Source organism: Crocodylus siamensis, chromosome 1 (assembly GCF_052110815.1).
Source record: "Crocodylus siamensis isolate JL-2025a chromosome 1, ASM5211081v1, whole genome shotgun sequence".
Classification (NCBI taxonomy): Eukaryota; Metazoa; Chordata; order Crocodylia; family Crocodylidae; genus Crocodylus; species Crocodylus siamensis.
Genome location: NC_143395.1, coordinates 405,312,462 through 405,330,185, shown reverse-complemented (window position 1 = coordinate 405,330,185; position 17,724 = coordinate 405,312,462). Strand labels below are relative to the sequence as shown.

Genomic DNA, 17,724 nt, shown 5'->3' with positions numbered 1-17,724 from the left:
GCTAGGGCACCTTGATGGGGTGAGGGAGAGATGGGTTTGAATCCCTTCTGGCTGAAGAAGGAATCTGGCCTGGATTTTCCACTATATTGTAAGTGCTTCCCCTTCAGAGGAGCAGGTTCATGGCTGTGGATCCCAAGAGGATGTGGTCGGTCACCTTCCTGTAGTTCTGAGTCAGGTCCCTAAACTCTGAAGGGGACAGAGGCTTGACCCACTCCTCTGTGCATCCCTTCACGTAGATGCACAGGTCATTCCTTCCTCAGCATGCTGGTTATTTTGGATCACACTCTGTAGTGCCTAACTCCTCCCATGCATTGGCTTGTGTGTCTAACTCTGCTTTGATGGTCAGATCTAGCCATTATGAGCCTCTGTTACCTAAGTCCATGGAACCTAGCATCATAAGTCATTGAAGAGGCTTTGAAGTTTCCACCTGAAAGCCTTTGTGGTAATGCAGGATACTTGTGAGAGAAGCTTGTCCCTGCTATGTTATAGCATGATAAGCACAAAACTAAATTGTACTTTTAGGAGTAAGTCTTCATGCTCCTGGGCATTTACTGCTTTAAGATGCTTGTCAATGTAATACTTTCTATATGTTTAATATATCAAATTCAGACATTGTTCAGGTATGCTACACAAACTGGGCTAAATTCATTCTGGATGTAGCACTATTGACTCCGCTCAACTTACAGCAGAGATGAATTGGTTATTGTGGCAAGATCTGATTATTGTTTTTTGATTGTGATAAAGGAAACACTGAATGAAGTGCATAGGCAGAGCAGCACAACGCTTCCATCTCATGCACACACCTCTGTCTAGGTTTGGCAAGTCTAGAGAGGGCAGGAAGCAGGATGGACCCGGTGGAGTGAAGCAGCAGCAATTTCATTCACATGGACTGGAAACCCAACATCTGTCAAGGGAAGGGAAGGGGAACACTTTGAGGACGAGAAAGTGTAACAATTCAGGAGTGGGTAGATAGCAGGGAGGGATTAACCTCCCTCCCCCCCTCTCCCCCCCCCCATGTTTGGCAAGACAGGAAATTGAAATGGACAAGCAGTGCACTCACCTCCCTGGTAGTCTAGTGGTTAGGATTTGGCACTCTCACTGCCACGGCCTGGGTTCAATTCCCAGTCAGGGAATATTTCTTGACTTAGCTTGCTGTCCTAGTGGTGTAGGTACTCAGTCTTATCTCTTGTTCTTGTTCTATCAAAAGCGCCAGGACTGAAGGGTCCAATTAGTTTTAGGACTTCATTTTCACATAAGCATGTAAGCAAGCAGGGGCCTAAGAGTTTTCCTGATCCAGAGTCTTAAAATGCAAATCTAGTTAGTTCACAACACTGTCTGACCTAACAAGTGGAGGAGAAGATACAGGAGATGGATAAACTCGTTGATTTTTCCAAGAACAAATATTATCTTACTTCTGCTTGTAGAGAAATGCCCCTGTGAACATCTGGTACTGCATACCTAGTGAGTTCAGTTGTTTCACCCGCATTTGGTGGCTGTAGCCTTGGCCTGTCCTTATTGGGGGCTGCTCTAGTGGGTGGAATAGTCCTCCAGCTCCCCAGGTATGCCTCATGTCTATAGGATAGAGGGGAGGCTTGATGGGATATAGCCATCTTAGCCATGATTCATATTAAAGGGAAGGGAGACCTTATATTGTAATTAAGCTGTGTGACCCAAATTATACTAAAGATATAGCTTTCTATTAATGGAGAATAAGCTAGTTTTAATAGCAATTAAATGGCTCTATCATATCTTATAAGATATGAGTCTCTCTCAAATTCAGCCCTCCTCCTATTATTAACCCTGTTTTTTTAAACTATATAATTAGTCACTTTCTCTATTAGAAAGATGAGTGATAAAGAAGTTTTTCCAAGTTTGCTGGTGCTCTTAAACCAATGTTCAGAAGGTAGAAAGACTTGCTTAGTGACTTATCTGCATTTTGTTATACTTGCTATCAACTGTAGGCTTTTGTGATTGAATTCCTTTCTTCACTTCTAGTGTTAAAAACTCATTCCTGGAAAGAACAGTGACTTGGCTCAGACCTTTGTGATTGCTGTTTTAGCGTTTGATCCCACTGCACTGAAATCAATAGGAATCTGATAGGATCTGATTGCCTGTCCTGTCAAAGTAGAACTATATTGACTTTACTTTTACTCATAACACTTGGGACAAGGGACATTCTATGTGCTTCTGGGTTAAAATAATCCTGAAAGTATCATGGGTAAGATTTGTGTTGTGGATATATAACCATCTTCCATTAAAATAAGTGGGTAGGAACTACAATATGTACTTCTGCAGGAACAGTCTGGCCCTATGTTCATGTGTTGTTTTTGTTAAAAGCCAGGAAAACTTATGGAACTACAGAAATACAATGTTTTTATTTTGTTGGGTTAAGCCTTATACCAGGCTACTGCATTAACCTCATAGCTTAATATTGGTTGCAAATGTTCGTGTTTGAAAACGTTCTTTCAGATGCTACTTGCTGTTTTATGAATATGCAGCACTGCTTAATAGGGCTGTGCAAAATTTCACTGGCTGTTTTGTTTGGACTCATTTCAAGCTCGAAACAGCAAAATTGAAATGAAACGAAGGGCTTTGAAACAGCCTCAAAACAAAACGAGGCCAGTCGAAACATTTCAAAAGTTTTGAAATGTTTGAAGTTCCAAAGCAGCAGCCAAGTAGTAGGAGGCAGGGGAGAGCCAGGGCTGTGCACCGAGCAGCTCCGCAGCCCCATGTGGCTCAGCCTGGTGGGGAGCACAGCCCTAGTTCTCCCTGCCTCCCATCGCCAGGCTGTGCTCCATGGGGCTGGTGGAGCTGATGGGAGTGCAGCGCCGGCTCTGCCCACCTCATGACACTGGGCTGTGCTCTGATCAGCTCCACCAGCCCCGTGGTGCCCAGCCCAGTGGCGGGAGGTGGGCAGAGCTGGCTCTGTGCTCTGCCTTCCACCACCAGGCTATGTTCCATGGGGCTGGAGCTGCTGGGAGCTGAGCCTGGTGGACGGAGATGGCACGCAGTGCCAGAGCTGCGCTCTACCTCCCTCCACCGGGCTCAGCGCCCAGTGGCTCCCAGCCCCGTGGAACTGAGCCTGGTAGGGGGAAGCAGAGCACAGCACCAGTGCTGCACTCTGCCTCCCTCCACTGGGCTCAGCTCCCAGTGCCAATCCCAGGTGGCAGCAGCAGCCTCTTGCCTGCACCCCCAGGAGGGCTCTGCCATCTCCTTCAGGGGCGTGGGCAAAACTCGAAACAGCATTGAAACAGCAAAACTATTTCAACAAAATGGAGCAGTCCTTTTGAAACGAAACTAAACTCTAAACGAAATGCTGTCCCATCAAAAAGTCCAAACAGAAGTTGAAGCAAAATGGTGCTGTTTTGCACAGCCCTCCTGCTTAATCACTCACTCCCTAAATGGTCTGAATGCAAGAGAATATAAGCCTTGCTGCTTATAATTGGGAAAAAAATCTTCTTTTTTTTGAGTTACCTAAAGTTTTATCCAACTAATTCGCTTGTTGCCAGCTCTTGTGATTTTTTTTTTTTTAATTTTAACTTTTTTTGCAAGATGAGTTTTGTAGTACTTTGCTTCATGCTTTGTCTTTTGGTTTCTAATGACAGCTTTACTTTTTTAACTTTTTTGTAAAGTACACTACAAGTTTACCTAGCAGGAATGTTTGGAAATGTTACTTGAGTAAACCTCAAGGGCTGAAAAAGCAGAAAACAAATAAAAAACCTTTAACAGTTGTATTTAAAAAAACAACGTATGACTTGCAAACTAATCTTAAATCTTAGAATGCTTGGAATTGGCTCACCTCAATAAAAATATACACTTCTACAAAAATTGAGATAACATCTCATGCTTAAACATTTTATGAATCACATCACACATAGTTATTTTTATTTAAGGAATGCCTGTTCCTATTACAGTAAAAGCTCTGTTATCCAGCACCTTTCAAGCTGGCATCTTCTATTACCGGCATGCCGTCTTGTACAGTAAAGTGAAACTGAAAGTGCCCACCGCGGCACTTCTGGCTTCTCTGAGCCCCCACAGCATGGGGGAAAGCAGCCTGCGCTGCTGAGCCCCCACGGCCCAGGGCATAGCAGGCTGCACGGGGCCTACCTCCCTGTCCTGTGGGGCCTGCAGGGCCCATGGGGAGGTCAGCTATGCCACAGTAGGGTCAGTGATGCTGCAGGAGTGGCGGCAACGCCCTGGACATGGCGGGAGAAGTGGCATCTTGACCAGGTGTCCTTGCTCAATTGACCAGCATATTTTGTTATCCGGCATCCCCTATACCCAGGGGCTGCCAGATAACAGAGTTTTTACTGTACCATATTAATAAACCTTGTTGAAAGCTTTATTGGATTGAATTATAGGTATAATGCAAGCAAAGCAAATAAATGTTACCATCCTTAATCCACGTAAACAGTGGTGATTTAAACAAGTAGCTGTAGCCAGTTATTAAGAGCAGTTAGGATAAAGAGACCTAGGAACTCTTCATTTTTATTTGCTAGATAGCATCAAGAAAAGTTAAAAATATATACTCTTCCATTAGAACAATTGCTGTACCTTCTTCCAGAACGTTTATATTACCTTGATTAATATTTCATAGGTATGTAGATCCTGACACGTACTAAAAGAAAGGTTTGAACTTAACCTATATACTAATCTATTTTTGGTGTTTAATTAGTCTTGCTATGTTTTTCTGCACTGATATTAAGTTCTCTTAACAAATGGGTATTCTGTTAACCCATGTAAATCCTTTGTGTTGGTGTAAGTCTGTGGGCTTCACAACTGAAGAGAATTATTTAGAGGGAAAATGACTTCATTTGGAGATAACAATCTGATGTCGATGGTTCATAAACAAAAAGGAGGCAACTACATTGTTTTGTCATGAATTATTTCCCCAGTCCTAATTTTAGCAAAGTTTGGTTGCATCCCTTTGAGGAACTGGAAAATGGCTATTCCCAACATATTGTCTGTCTGAATAAACTCCTACATGCAGTGCAAAGAATTGTAACTAGTTAGTCATACAAGAAAAGAATCTTGCAGGATGATTTGGGATATTAGCTGATGAGATGGTTAGAAAAACAAAACCTGACTAACAACAGGAGAAGAAAGGAAAACAATACCTACTTCTAGAAGAGAGTGTAATGGGGTGCCTTAGTGTACATATTCCACTCCCTTCTTCTGGATGGAACTGAAAGTCTTCAATTTACATGTAATAGGATGGTGTCACACGTTCAATTTAACACCTACCAAGTGAATTTAAAATGCATGTTTGAGCAATTCAGTATCTGTTAAGTTCCATCATGGCTGCCACCTTTCAGGCAAAGATTATCTAATGTGCTAATTTGAATATGTCAAAGCACTTCCATAATTTACATCCTTTGCAGGTGAATGTGTGACTACGCACAGACTCTACGGTGCCAGTAGATAAATTAGGTTACCTTTTGGAACAAGAACATCTCAGTCATACCTCTTTTGCTACCATGAAGCTAAATGTGCAATGCAGTGCTAAATTAAACACTCAAATTACTAGATTTTTGTAATGCTTATTAAGAGTAAGAAAATATTAAACAACAGCCTTTGGCTGGAATAGGAGCATATCAAATGCCTTCAAAAATCTCTTGTTTTCCTATTAGTTGTAGCTCATAATTTCACTCTGAGGCTAGCTAGACTGATCACAAAGCAACCATGAGTCTCCCTCTGGAATAACTTGAGGTATTCAGGAGGTAGACCCTCATGGCCTCAGAGTTTATGCTGCTGCTGCTAAGCACCCTTTCTCCCCTCCAAGGACAATTTGTGCTAGGTTTGTTCAGCATTTCTCATCATCAGGTGTTGCTGGGCCTCATCTCCTTACTTAACACATCATGGCAGAGTCCTCTGAATTTTGTGACATTCCAAAAGGATCTAGAAAACACGTAGGAGTGAAAGGTGACGTCATGTCAAGAAGGGGTTTATGGCTATGAATTTTCAACTGACGCATTTTGCTACAAAAAGAGTAGGCAAGTGAATATATTTTTATAGCTCCAAGACGGTTGTGAAAGATTTATTTTTCCTTTCAAGTCTTCTCTAACCTGTCATTCACGTTGCTAATCCAGTTTTGCTCTATATCTTGTTCTTTGACACATTTTCATCACTGCTTATTATTGCTATCTACTTATTGCTAAGCAAGGTTATTTTCTAGTCTGCATGACCAGATGTTCCCAGAATTAAATATATCATTTGTGCACCTCAAAACATGAATGAAGGTATGGGGTCTTGATTTTGCTTTCTTCCAGACACCTTGGACCTTCATTAGCTAAAAAACAAAGAACCCCCGCAACTTTTCTTTCTACTGTATAATAGATTATGTTATGGATTTTATAATGTGAACTCATAGGAAGTGATGGTATTGTAGGAAAGACTGAATGATTGTAACCTGTCTGTCTTCTCTTGGCTAGCTTTAAAAACACTATTTACTCTACTTCCTTTGTTAAGAAACTCAACTAACATTTAAATAAGTGGGTACAGTTTTTGTGTGGGAATACCAAGAGCTCGGCGTCTCAGGGAATGAATTATATGGTAAGTAGTCGTTATATTCTTTTTTCAGTGCAAATAAAATAAGTCTTGATGTGCTAGTGTCTTATGGTATTTGGCACCTCCAAGTGATTTTTTTTGCTAGGCACCACACAAAAGAATTTAAAGGAATAAGAGATCAGTTCCTTGTCACAAGTGAAGTGGTTGGCGCGAAGCCTTCATTTGATAGCGCTGGCTCATTGACACACAACTGCAGTATCTTCACAGCAATATGTAATTCAGATATGTAATTTAGGACTTCTTCTGATGAAGGCAATTGGCAGGCTGAGATCTTCCAGTCACTCCTCATATATCCTCTGAGGCAAAGAAAAGATGCCACTTCTCTGCATTTGAGATCTATGCTGTTGTCTTCAAGAAGGCTAGAATAAAGGAAATAAGAGAAGAGCAGGACCTGGGTAAGAGTCACCAGCTCCCACCAGCAGAATCCAGACTATAGGGCTCCTGAGTAAGATCCCAGCCTAGGGGTTGAAAACAGGCCAACATAGCCCTATTGGAGGGTAAGTCGAGCCGAGGATGTGGTGAAATCAGTATGTTTCTTAGAATATTTGCTGTCAGAGCTCCTTGGGCACTCTGGATATAATCTGAACTTGTTGGCTACCTCCCCTTCTCTTCCCCCTTTCCCCCCATTAATTTAAGATGTCATGGCACTGTCTTTCTTTCCCCTCCCAGTGGACACATTCGAATTTATGATTATGGGGATAATGGGATTAATTTGAGGAAAGGTTTAATAAGTTAGATCTCTCTAGCTCAGTGAAAGGGTGCCCAGATAGCTATAGTTACTTGGGTCACCTCCTGAGCAGTATAAACTCCACAGAGGGTGAGTCTACACAAGATGCCCATTGCACGGCTATTACTGCACAGTCATGTAGTACTTGTAGTACCAAATGACTGCACAGTAATGCTGGTTACTATATAGCAGTGTCTTGGCGCAGTTGCCTAGTGACACTTACCGCACAGTAGGTTGTTACTACTGTGCAGTAGCATTGTGTCACGGTTTGTGCTCAGTAGTAATGAGCTACAGTGTGGTAAGCATCTCGTGTAGACATGGCCACTGTAAAAGGAATGTAGTATGATCCATGAGAAAATGGGTGAATTTAAGGACAATTTAAGAATATACCAAAAAATAAAAATAAAAAGATAAACCACACGGCTGAGAGATGATCAATTCTCACTGACTTTAATGGAATTGGAGCAGACTCTGAGACATGGTGGAATAGCCTGCCACTTGGTATACATAGAAACTAACTTGGCTCATCTAAAATTAAACTGTGAGGCATATAGTGTCAGGATTGAACCTGTGGTGATTGAGCCAGGAAGGATTAGGTGACTAGCAAGTACCATCCATTTCTAACTGCTCTGGCTCTCTCCCAGCAAGGCAGAGACAATAGTTAAAGGAAATGAATGTGAGGGCAGAGAAAGAAGGGAATAGGAAAGAGATATCCAGGTAAGCAACTACCTGTGTTTAACTGTATATTTATGGTTGAAGACCCTTCTGTTCCATTTGCTTTAAAACAAGGTTTCTTGTGGTTTAAATATATTCTTTCCCATTTTAGCTGAACTGCCCCCTTATGGTCCCGGAGGCTTGGTTTGCTTGCTTGCAAAGCAGAAAGATGAGGCTTTTTCCCCTCTGTTTCTTCTGAGTATCTGGCTTTTCCCCAAAGCCCAGAGACACCTTGAGGGGATGTCACCTCCATGTCAGAAGTCAGATTTCCTTCACACAGTAATGTCAAAGGCTTCACAGAGGTTGCCAAACACAGCAGCTATCATGGATGTTTGTATGTATCATGGATGTTTGTATGTATCATGGATGTTTGTATGTATAATCGTTGTCAGGATTTCCCTGCCCTGAGTTCCTTAGCCTACAGTCACAAGAAATTACATATCCCACATTTCACACTCCCCCCACATCAAAGCCTCTGATGCCATGAGTTTGTCCCATCCAAAGTCAGAACGGTAAGAAGTCACATACCGAGCATGGAAGAAAGTTTTGCTATTGTCTGCCACAGGGTATGTCCACAGTGTCTCCAAACTGGGGGGACATTACTCTTGAGTATGCCCCGCTCTGCCCACACCTGTTCAAACACAGCAGGCCCAGAGATGAGGCAGCAAAGTTGCTTTGCTGATGCCACTGCTGCTGTGCTGCTGTTCTTAAGTACAAAACAGAAATCTCATGAGAAGAAATCTCACGGTGTCTTCTCTGGGGTCAGAGATGTACCCTTACCCTGTTCACTATCCTTACTCCCTCTGCTTCAAGATTAATGTTGACCTTCTCTTGGCCCTTGCAATGCCGTGACCTCTGTTGGATGTCAGTCTTCCTCTATACTTCCACTTCTGCTTCATCTCTTCCCTGCTAGAGCTGTGTGCTAAGACTATTCCCTTGAGATGTGGGTTTTATCTCCTCATGACCTGCAGGGTGGGATTTGGAGAGGGGAAATCTCAGTCTGGAGAGAGGGAGACGATCTTCCCTCAGTGCATCTCTGGGATCAGCTGGTGTTGAAAAGTAGAGACCTCAAGAGTTTCTCAGCAAGTCAGGGGACTAAAAAAACTGAAATGAAAGGTGATGCGCCTTCTCTGGTCTCCTGTTCAACTGCTTACCTTCCCCCACCTCTTCATCTTACCCAAGATCTGACTTCCATGATTTGGATTGCCCACATTTTTCTATGGTCAAAGTGCTAGTCTCAAACTCTTCATTTTTGCTTATTCAGCATAATGATAGCCCCTGGAAACTGGCCCTTGGACCTTTGTTACAGTGCCCTAGGCATGTAGCTGTAGTCTGCATATGAGACCTCAGCTGCCTATGATGTAGGAAGGGAAGATGCTGCTTTTTTAATACCTAGAAGCAATGCCAAGACCCATTTCTTGTACCAACACAAACTAGTAACTGATTTGTCTATGACTCTCTGAACCAATTCAACCTGACTCATGCAGCATGGAAGGGGAAATTAAATGAAATATGAGCTACAGGCAGTTTTTCTCCAGAAATCTGTAATAGGCCACAATTAACCACTGTCATTTACAGGATTCAGATATTGGTAAAATGAGCTGCCAAGGTCTCACTTCACATCCCCATGATTCCTATGTCTGCTAATTATTTCCAAAATTTCAATTGGTATTATGCTGCCTGTATTTTTAAAAGGCAGAGTAGTGTGTTTTAGGAAGTCTAAACCCTTACCCAGAAGGAAAGGATATATTTTTCCTGTCAATCAACTACTGCTAGGCCTGAGATACTGATTTCAGCTGCAGGTTCAACATTTGTAAACTTATTGGAAAAAAGAAAAGTGATGGGAAACCATACGTACCAGGGCGAAGTTTTACTACTCCCTCCTGAGTGTCTTCAGAAGAATGGAAGACATCAACATGGTGCAGGAGAGTGACAGTAAGAAGCGGGGGTCACGTTTCTACATGACACAGCCTTGAGGGCCAATTGTGTTTTCTGCCTCTGTTCCTTTCCGCACATCCCACTTCTCAACACTTGCCTGAACTCCTAGTTCCAAACTCAGTTCTGCTTTGTCTCAAGCCCTAGTGGATAGGATTGATTTACTTTCCCTTAATCCTATCAGAGGTGAAGATAAGAAAACTCTACATTCCTTTGGTTCCTGACCATGTCTGTGTCCATCCACCTGATCTCCTGTGAATTTTTCACAGAGATGAGGATCAATCACCCACTTCTACAGAGAACACTTATGAAAAAAACACAGTTAAACCTAAAAGAACTCAAAGTATGCTGGTTAGATCTAGTGTTTTTTAAAGTTCATTTTGCAACATTTTTCAAAATGTTACTGTAAAAAAATGAAAGGGAGGGAAGAGTGGTTTATTTTATTTTTAACATTCTTTGCATTTAGAAATGGATAAACCCACCAATAACTTGCTGGGACATCTTTCATGTAGAAAGACTATTTTGTTTATATAAAGAAAAACCTAAATTTTGTCCTAATTTAATAATGCCATAACTAAATGTACAGGTGAGAGACTGCTACAAGCTTATTTGCCCTGCAGTGATAATGTGCAAATTCCATACCATTGTAATTAGGGAAATTTTAAGTTTTGTGGCCCCTGCCATTTCACAAGAGGGCAGTGTATTTGAAGAAGAATGTTTCTTCAGGCTTTTCTGAAGGAGAAACCTAGAATCATTGAAAAGTAGGTCTGGAAGGGACATGCATATTAGAGGCAAGGGTTTTTTATGATATCCTTTATTCTACCAACTGTACAGTTGGGAGAGATGTTAGACATGTTTTTGTTCATAAAGCACCCTTCTTTAGGCACTTTATTTCTGAAAGCTTGTCCAACAATTGGCTCAACTAACAATTAGTCCAATAAAAGATTTGATGACAAAAAAGAAAACCTGGCCTTTTGTATATTTCGTGGACCATCAAGGCAACAACAATACTCCAACCCTACTTCTTATACACCAGAAATTGAATTCTTTTAAGTACAAAACTAAATTGAACCTTAACAGAGGAAGCATGACTAGTTCATCCATACTATAGTACCATATTTACTCAAAATTTATGTAATCCTCACTGGCACACTAGGCCGGGCAATATGCCGGATTCTGGATCTTCAGGATGCCAGTAGCCCTGGGAACCCCTCAGGCAGGTCTGCTGACTGAGGTGTCCCATGGAGAGGCAAAACAAATGGGTTTCTTTATTATACACAGCTATATACAGAAAAGAAATGATTAATCAAGAGACGATATCTATCTATTATCAATAGTTAATAATAAAACTAACAATTTGAATATAACTTATAACCACAACAATAAATAATTCCACCACACTGGGTGGTCCCACTTGTTTCAAACAACCTCAATGATTTCATTCACTTGGTTATAAGACTTTAAAACAGTTTCCTCACCCCCATAACCCAGGCTGATTTCCCTCTGGTCACACTCCCCTTCCCATAATAAATGGCAATCTAGCTTTAACTGTGATCTAGCACTACATGGCAGAGGTGAGGCTTCTGTTGCATCCGGGAAGGTGGACTCTGCTTTTTCTTGGTAACTCAGCAAGTTCCCTCTGCCTGGAGGTAAAGGAGGGGCTGAGTCTCTGCCCCACTCTCCAGGCTAGTATTGCTTTCCTCTGGCTTCTCCACAGCTGCTTTTCCCTCCCTAAGCTTTTTATGGCTCCATAGTAGCCAATAAGAGCTCAGGGTTTGCAATGGGGGCTCTGGTCACAGTTCAAATACTCCAGTAAAAAACATGCATTGTGCACAGCATACCCTCTATTTGGAAAACTTACAGCACCCTCTGCAAACCTTTTGCTGCCTTTCTTGCAAAGTTCTTAGGCACAGCGCACCCACTCGGCTTGCAGGCAAGCAAGCTCTTGCAGCTGTTACATAAGACAAGGGATTTTTTCCCCCAGTAGCATAGGAAAAAAGACCTTCATCTTCTGTTTGCATAACAGCAAATCCCCTTGTTAAATATATTGGCTATAATTAAACCATAATGCTCAGTCGTGGAACCAACTATGAAGCTGATTAAATGCAGTCCATGTACATTGGCTCATATTGGGCAAACACACTAATGAATTTCTAATTTTTTTTTTTTTGGTGCATGGTCCTTAAAAACCAAAACAAAACAGGCAGTTGCTCCCCCAGGAGGGAATGAGCACCAGACCTGGAGGTAGTGCAATACCAGGCCAAAACTTGGAGAGGCCAGAACAAGCTCCAACACCTTCCTCTGGTACCAAAAATGCTGACGGGAACCTTTAAAAAAATTATTTACAAATTGTATTAAAAGCATACTTATCACCCTATACTTCATGCAAAGCTTCACTTACTGAGCGTCCTTGTTTTACCAAGACTTCATATTGCAAAAACAACTACATCTCAAAAATATACAACTACGTATATTAAACCCTTAAACAACAAAGATCAGCTTCCCACAAAAACCCCTTACAGATTCTCTTTTTCTGCGTACAAAACTCCATGAAAAACTATTACCTCAGTAATCACCTTTCCACACGTCCCATCAATCTTCTCTATTGGTTCAGTGAAACAAGTGTGTCCAGTCCTTTTTCCTCCACGTCCTCCCTGCCTCTTCTTTGATTTCTTCTTTGTCCCAATTGATGTAGTATTTCAGTTAATGCAGCTCCAGCTTCAGGCACTCTCTTTGATTGAAAGCCATCCCCATAAAAACCCAGAGGTTTCTAACTTTCATAAAGTAGGTTTGACACATGCTAATGAAGTCCTTGATAATGTTTCCTCAAGTCCCTTTGGTATGAGTCCATATAGTACCATCTCCCAGTTTAACAATAGATTTATTTTGGTGCCACTCAGCAGCAGACCCTTTCCAGCACCCACTTTGCATATGTACACTCCCAAAATGCATATCCCATTGTTTCTTCTTCCCCGTACCTTCCCCTTGGGCACCTTGATAAGCTTGTCAAGCCCCATCTGAGTTGCACCTGTCTCACTAACAAGATATTTCTTATAACCACCCACATGCCAGGTGAGCGTGTTCTCCTTTTAGTTATTTCCCCACCACTGCTCCCCACACCTTCACTTGTCCTTCTGTGATGTTTCCCACTGTCGCCATCCTGTCTCTCTCCCTTACCACTTTGATCAATTTCTTCTGTTCCTTCAAGACCTCCAGCCTTACCTTTCCTGTTTTATACCTCTGCATGAATCCTTCCATCCTGATGTCATGAATTGGCAGTTGCCACATCCTTGGACTCTTCAAAGAGGTCTGATCTACTCCCCATTTCTTCAAAATTGCAGCTGTGTGAAATCCAGTGATATACACTGCTTTCCCCTATCCCTCCGCTACTGTCTTGCATACTGCACTTACATATTTCTTACAGACAAACAGTCCCAAGCCTGGCAGCCTCCACCCCCCATCTCTCTTGCTTTGTACAGTTCAGATGTAGCCAACCTCTTTCTTTTGACATTCCAGAAGAACACACATTTCCCTCTCTACTTTTGCTTTCTGCTGCCACGTCGGTGGGAATACAATTCCTGTACATGGCATAATCAGCAGTAGCACAGCCTTAACTGCTACCACTTTTCCCGAAAAGGACAATGTCCTTCTGCATCTGAACCAAAGTATTTGCCACATCCTTGCCATCACCTTTTCCCATGCTATATTACCTTTCCCTGCAGTGTCCATCGGGATCCCTAGCACTTGATTTTTCTCTCTCATTTGAAGCTCCAACTCCAAGATGGCGACTGCAAGTGTTTTTAATGGCCCAAGATGATGATCGCAAGTGTTATAATGAAACTTGCTGAGCATTAAGTGGAATTCGGGTATCAATTTAAAATGAGCATTATAGTGAAACATATGAAGCGGGGGCTGCCTGTATTCTGATGTATTCTTTAGCATGCTTTCCATCAAAAGTCTATCTCTGCTACGTTTATATCTTCCATGTATAATACACATTTTACCTCCTCCCCTCCTAATATCTTTACTTCGTTTATGACCATGTCTTTTCTTATTCTTTGTGCGAACAGTTTCATCCCACACACAAATAATAGTGATGATGGGGGCACCCTTATCTTATCCCTGTATGGATTTTAAAAGTCTCACTTAGATTCCCATTAATTTGGACTTGATTCTCTACTTCTCTATACAATAACTTTACCCAATATATACATTTCTCTGGGAAACCCATTTTTCCTAGCACTTTATGAATATAACAATGATCCACTCTGTCATATGGTTTTCTAAATCTAGGTTTGCTATAACAGTGTTCATTTTCCTCTCTCGGACGTGGGGCAGTGTATCTCTGATCCCTCTGATCACTTCAGAGATCCTTTTACCTGGTACTAAACATACTTGGTCATCATGTATTATCTTCTTAAGGTTTGTCCTCATCCTTAAAGCCAGCACCGTGGCCATTAACTTAGTCCATATTAAGGAGTGGAATCAAGTCTCCAGTTTTTCAGGAGTTTCTTCTCCCTTTCTTGAGGAGTAAGATCACAATGCCTCTTTTAAAATCTTTCCCTGCCTCTCCTGTTTCTCCTATTTCCATGGAAACTTCCACTCTGTCTTCCTACCCACACCCAAAACTTCTCCCAAAATTGCTAAATTAAGCTTTGGCGGGGCAGGGACCTTGGTGCGGTAGGCCTTAGGACCCTTGACCACCTTGGTCCATGCCCCTGACTGGATAGAATGGGAGGTTCCGGAGTCCTCCCTTCTCCTGGAGGGAGACCGTGGCTCCCGGGGGAGAAGGGCCTGGCAGTAGGAGTCTATCACAGCCTCTGGACTGTGGCCTGGAGCTCCTCCAGCTGGTGCACCAGAGACTCCAAAAGGAGGCAGACCCAACAAGGACAGGTGGCCAGGCTACAGGCCCTGGAGCCTGAAAAAGGGACAGGCAGCCCGAGCAGCCGAGAGCCAGAGACTCCATCTATGTGGAGAGGGAGGCTACGAGTGGGCAGGGCGGCCCCCCAAGCATGGGGTGGGCATGGTGCTCCGGGAGCCCCGCAGCCAAGAGGCAGAGGCTCCATCTGCATGGAAATGGAGGCTTGGGGTGGACACAGCAGCCCTTCCAGGTTTGGGGTGGGCAGGGCAGTGCAATCGAACTGCTGCGGCATCTCCGAGGCCAGGCTTCCAAGCTGTCCTCTGTAGTGGCTCTTCCCCATCACGACCCCTGAAATGGTGCTCTCCTGCTTGGGCAGAAGATCAGAAACGCCTGTGCAGCCAGCCAGGACGTGGATAGGAGGCAAAATGCCAGGGGCTGGGTGCCCCAAGAGAAGTGCTGGTTGGCCATGGCGGCCCCTCTCTCCATAAACTACCGGACTTCAGTTCACCCACAGGGCCTGCGATGGAGGGGAGAGGAAGGAGGCCCTGCTGCCCTTCCCTCACTTGCCAGCCATGGGTGGGAGGCCAAAGGGAGTCCTAGGCTGCTCCCAATGCCAGCAATGGCTGAAGCCCAACCAGCAGGAAAAGGTAAGCCCCCCACAGGCAGACACCTCCCTCTCCAACAGCAGCACAGAGAGGCCCTTTCTACTCTCTCACCTTCACAGGGCTGAGTCAAGGGCAAGGCCCCACCCTTGCCTAAACAGGGACTTGAACCCTGAGATTAAAAGTCTGAAGCTCTACCAGCTGAGTTCTCCAGGCCACAGGCAAAGTGACTGCCCCCATTCCTTCGCCGTGGTAGCCACCTGCCCCCCCCCAACCCAGCCCAAGCAGCTAGCTGACCAGGACTCCTCCTGGCCCCTCTGCTGCACAACGGAGTGCACACGTTTCTCCTCCAGCTGGGTTCCCCTCTCTGAACAGGGGCAGCCCTCTGGAAAATGTCTCCGCACCACTGCCCTGGATTCACCAAACTCTGCCCTGAAGACAACCTTGTTCATGCTTCCCTGACGATGGCTCCCTCAGCTCTTCAGCCACACCCACACAAAAGTAGGCAACTGACCCAAGTGGGAATGAGGGACCCTGTTCAAGACAGGTGGGGCAGTGCCAGACCCTGATTCCTCGCCCCCCCGGCTCCATGCCTTGGCAGCCAATGTCCCCCAACACTAAGGGCTTGGGGGACCACGCAGACAAGGGTACGGAGGTGCCTGACCAGGTGCAACAGGGAAATGGCCCCACCTGCCTCTGGAGCTGGATAAAAGGGGCTCTCCACACACCAGGGTGCCAACCAAGACTCCACCAGCAGAGGGTGAAGTAGGGCTCATCCAGGAGTCGAACCCAGTATCACCTACACCCAAAGCAAGAATCATGCCCCTAGACGAACAAGCCAACGGCCTACCCAACTGCTCCTCTGCTCTGCCACGTTTCTAGTCCCTGTGGCATGGGACCCACTTGTGCCACGGAACTGTCACCGTGTCTCCGAGGCCAGGCTTCCAAGCTGTCTTCCGTAGTGGCTCTTCCCCCATGGCGACCCCTGAAGTGGTGCTCTCCTGCTTGGGCAGAAGGCCAGAAAGGCCTGTGCAGCCAGCCGGGACATGGAGAGGAGGGAAAATGCCAGGGGCCGGGTGCCCCAAGAGACGCACTGGTTGGTTAGGCTTGGGGTTGGCAGGGCGGCCCCTCTCTCCACAAACTACTGGACTTCAGTTCACCCATGGGGCCTGCAATGGGGGGGAGAGGAAGGAGGCCCTGCTGCCCTTCCCTCACCTGCCAGCCATGGGTGGGAGGCCAAAGGGAGCCCTGGGATGCTCCTAATGCCAGCAATGGCTGAAGCCCAACTAGCAGGAAAAGGCCAGCCCCCCACAGGCAGACACCTTCCTCTCCAACAGCAGCACCTGCCTCTGGAGCTGGAGAAAAGGGGCTCTGCACACCCCAGGGTGCCAATACACAATGCAAGCAGTGGCTGAATCTCATCAGCAGGGAAAGGCCAGCCCCACACCTCCTTCTCCAACAGCAGCACAGAGAGGCCCATTTTACCCTCACACCTTTCCAGGGTTGTGCCTAGGGCTAGGCCCCACTCTTGTTTGTACAGAGATTTGAACCCTGGACTCTCAGATCAAGCATCTGAAGTTCAACCAGCTGAGCTATCCAAATCATGTGTGGTATGGTTGTGGGCACACTGGAATGCATATGTTTCTCCTTCCCAAATTCCTCTACATTTCTTCCGAAACTGTTCATACCTTTCTACGTTCCAGCAAATAAACTCTCAAGTCTTTCTGTTTCAGAAAGCAATCAAACTGGTGATATGTTCCATCTGTACCTCTAATATCTCAGACAGTACCTTTTCTGTGAACTCATACATGTTCATCGTCAATCCTGTCAACATCCTGTCATCATTTTATATTGATTTTATTCACAATCTCTTAAGCTCCCTGACATCTCTCAGTGCATCTTCCATGGCTTTCTACTGTCCTACTCCTGGTGGGCTGGCATTCTGTTCTGCTCCTGTTGCTTTTTGCTTCTCATCCATTTAACTTCTACTGTTCCCACTCTATTTCCCATTCTCCTTTTCTCTTGTATTCCCTCTTGTTCCTCTCCCTGTCACCTCCTTTGCCACCACTGCTTCTGTCATCATCGTTACTTCAGCTGTTGGTCCCATCTTCTTTGTCATCTTTCTTCTCTGCTTCTCCACCTTTGCCCACTTTCCATCTTTCTACAGACTTTCCTTTCCACACTTCATTTCACTTATTTTACTTTTCACTTCCTAGTTACTTGCCACCATTGCTGTTGTCTTCAGTTTTGGGTTTCCCTCCTCCACCCCTTACACTCTGATGCTCCATTGATTCCTATGTCTACCCTTAAGGCCTTGC

General features: G+C 44.4%; 1 non-coding gene across 1 annotated transcript; it reads left to right on the top strand.

The window, feature by feature from the left end:
• Positions 1-1,061: 1,061 nt before the first annotated feature.
• TRNAE-CUC (transfer RNA glutamic acid (anticodon CUC)) lies at positions 1,062-1,133 on the top strand. The gene has a single exon. It is a non-coding gene; the product is annotated as a tRNA-Glu (tRNA).
• Positions 1,134-17,724: the final 16,591 nt, after the last annotated feature.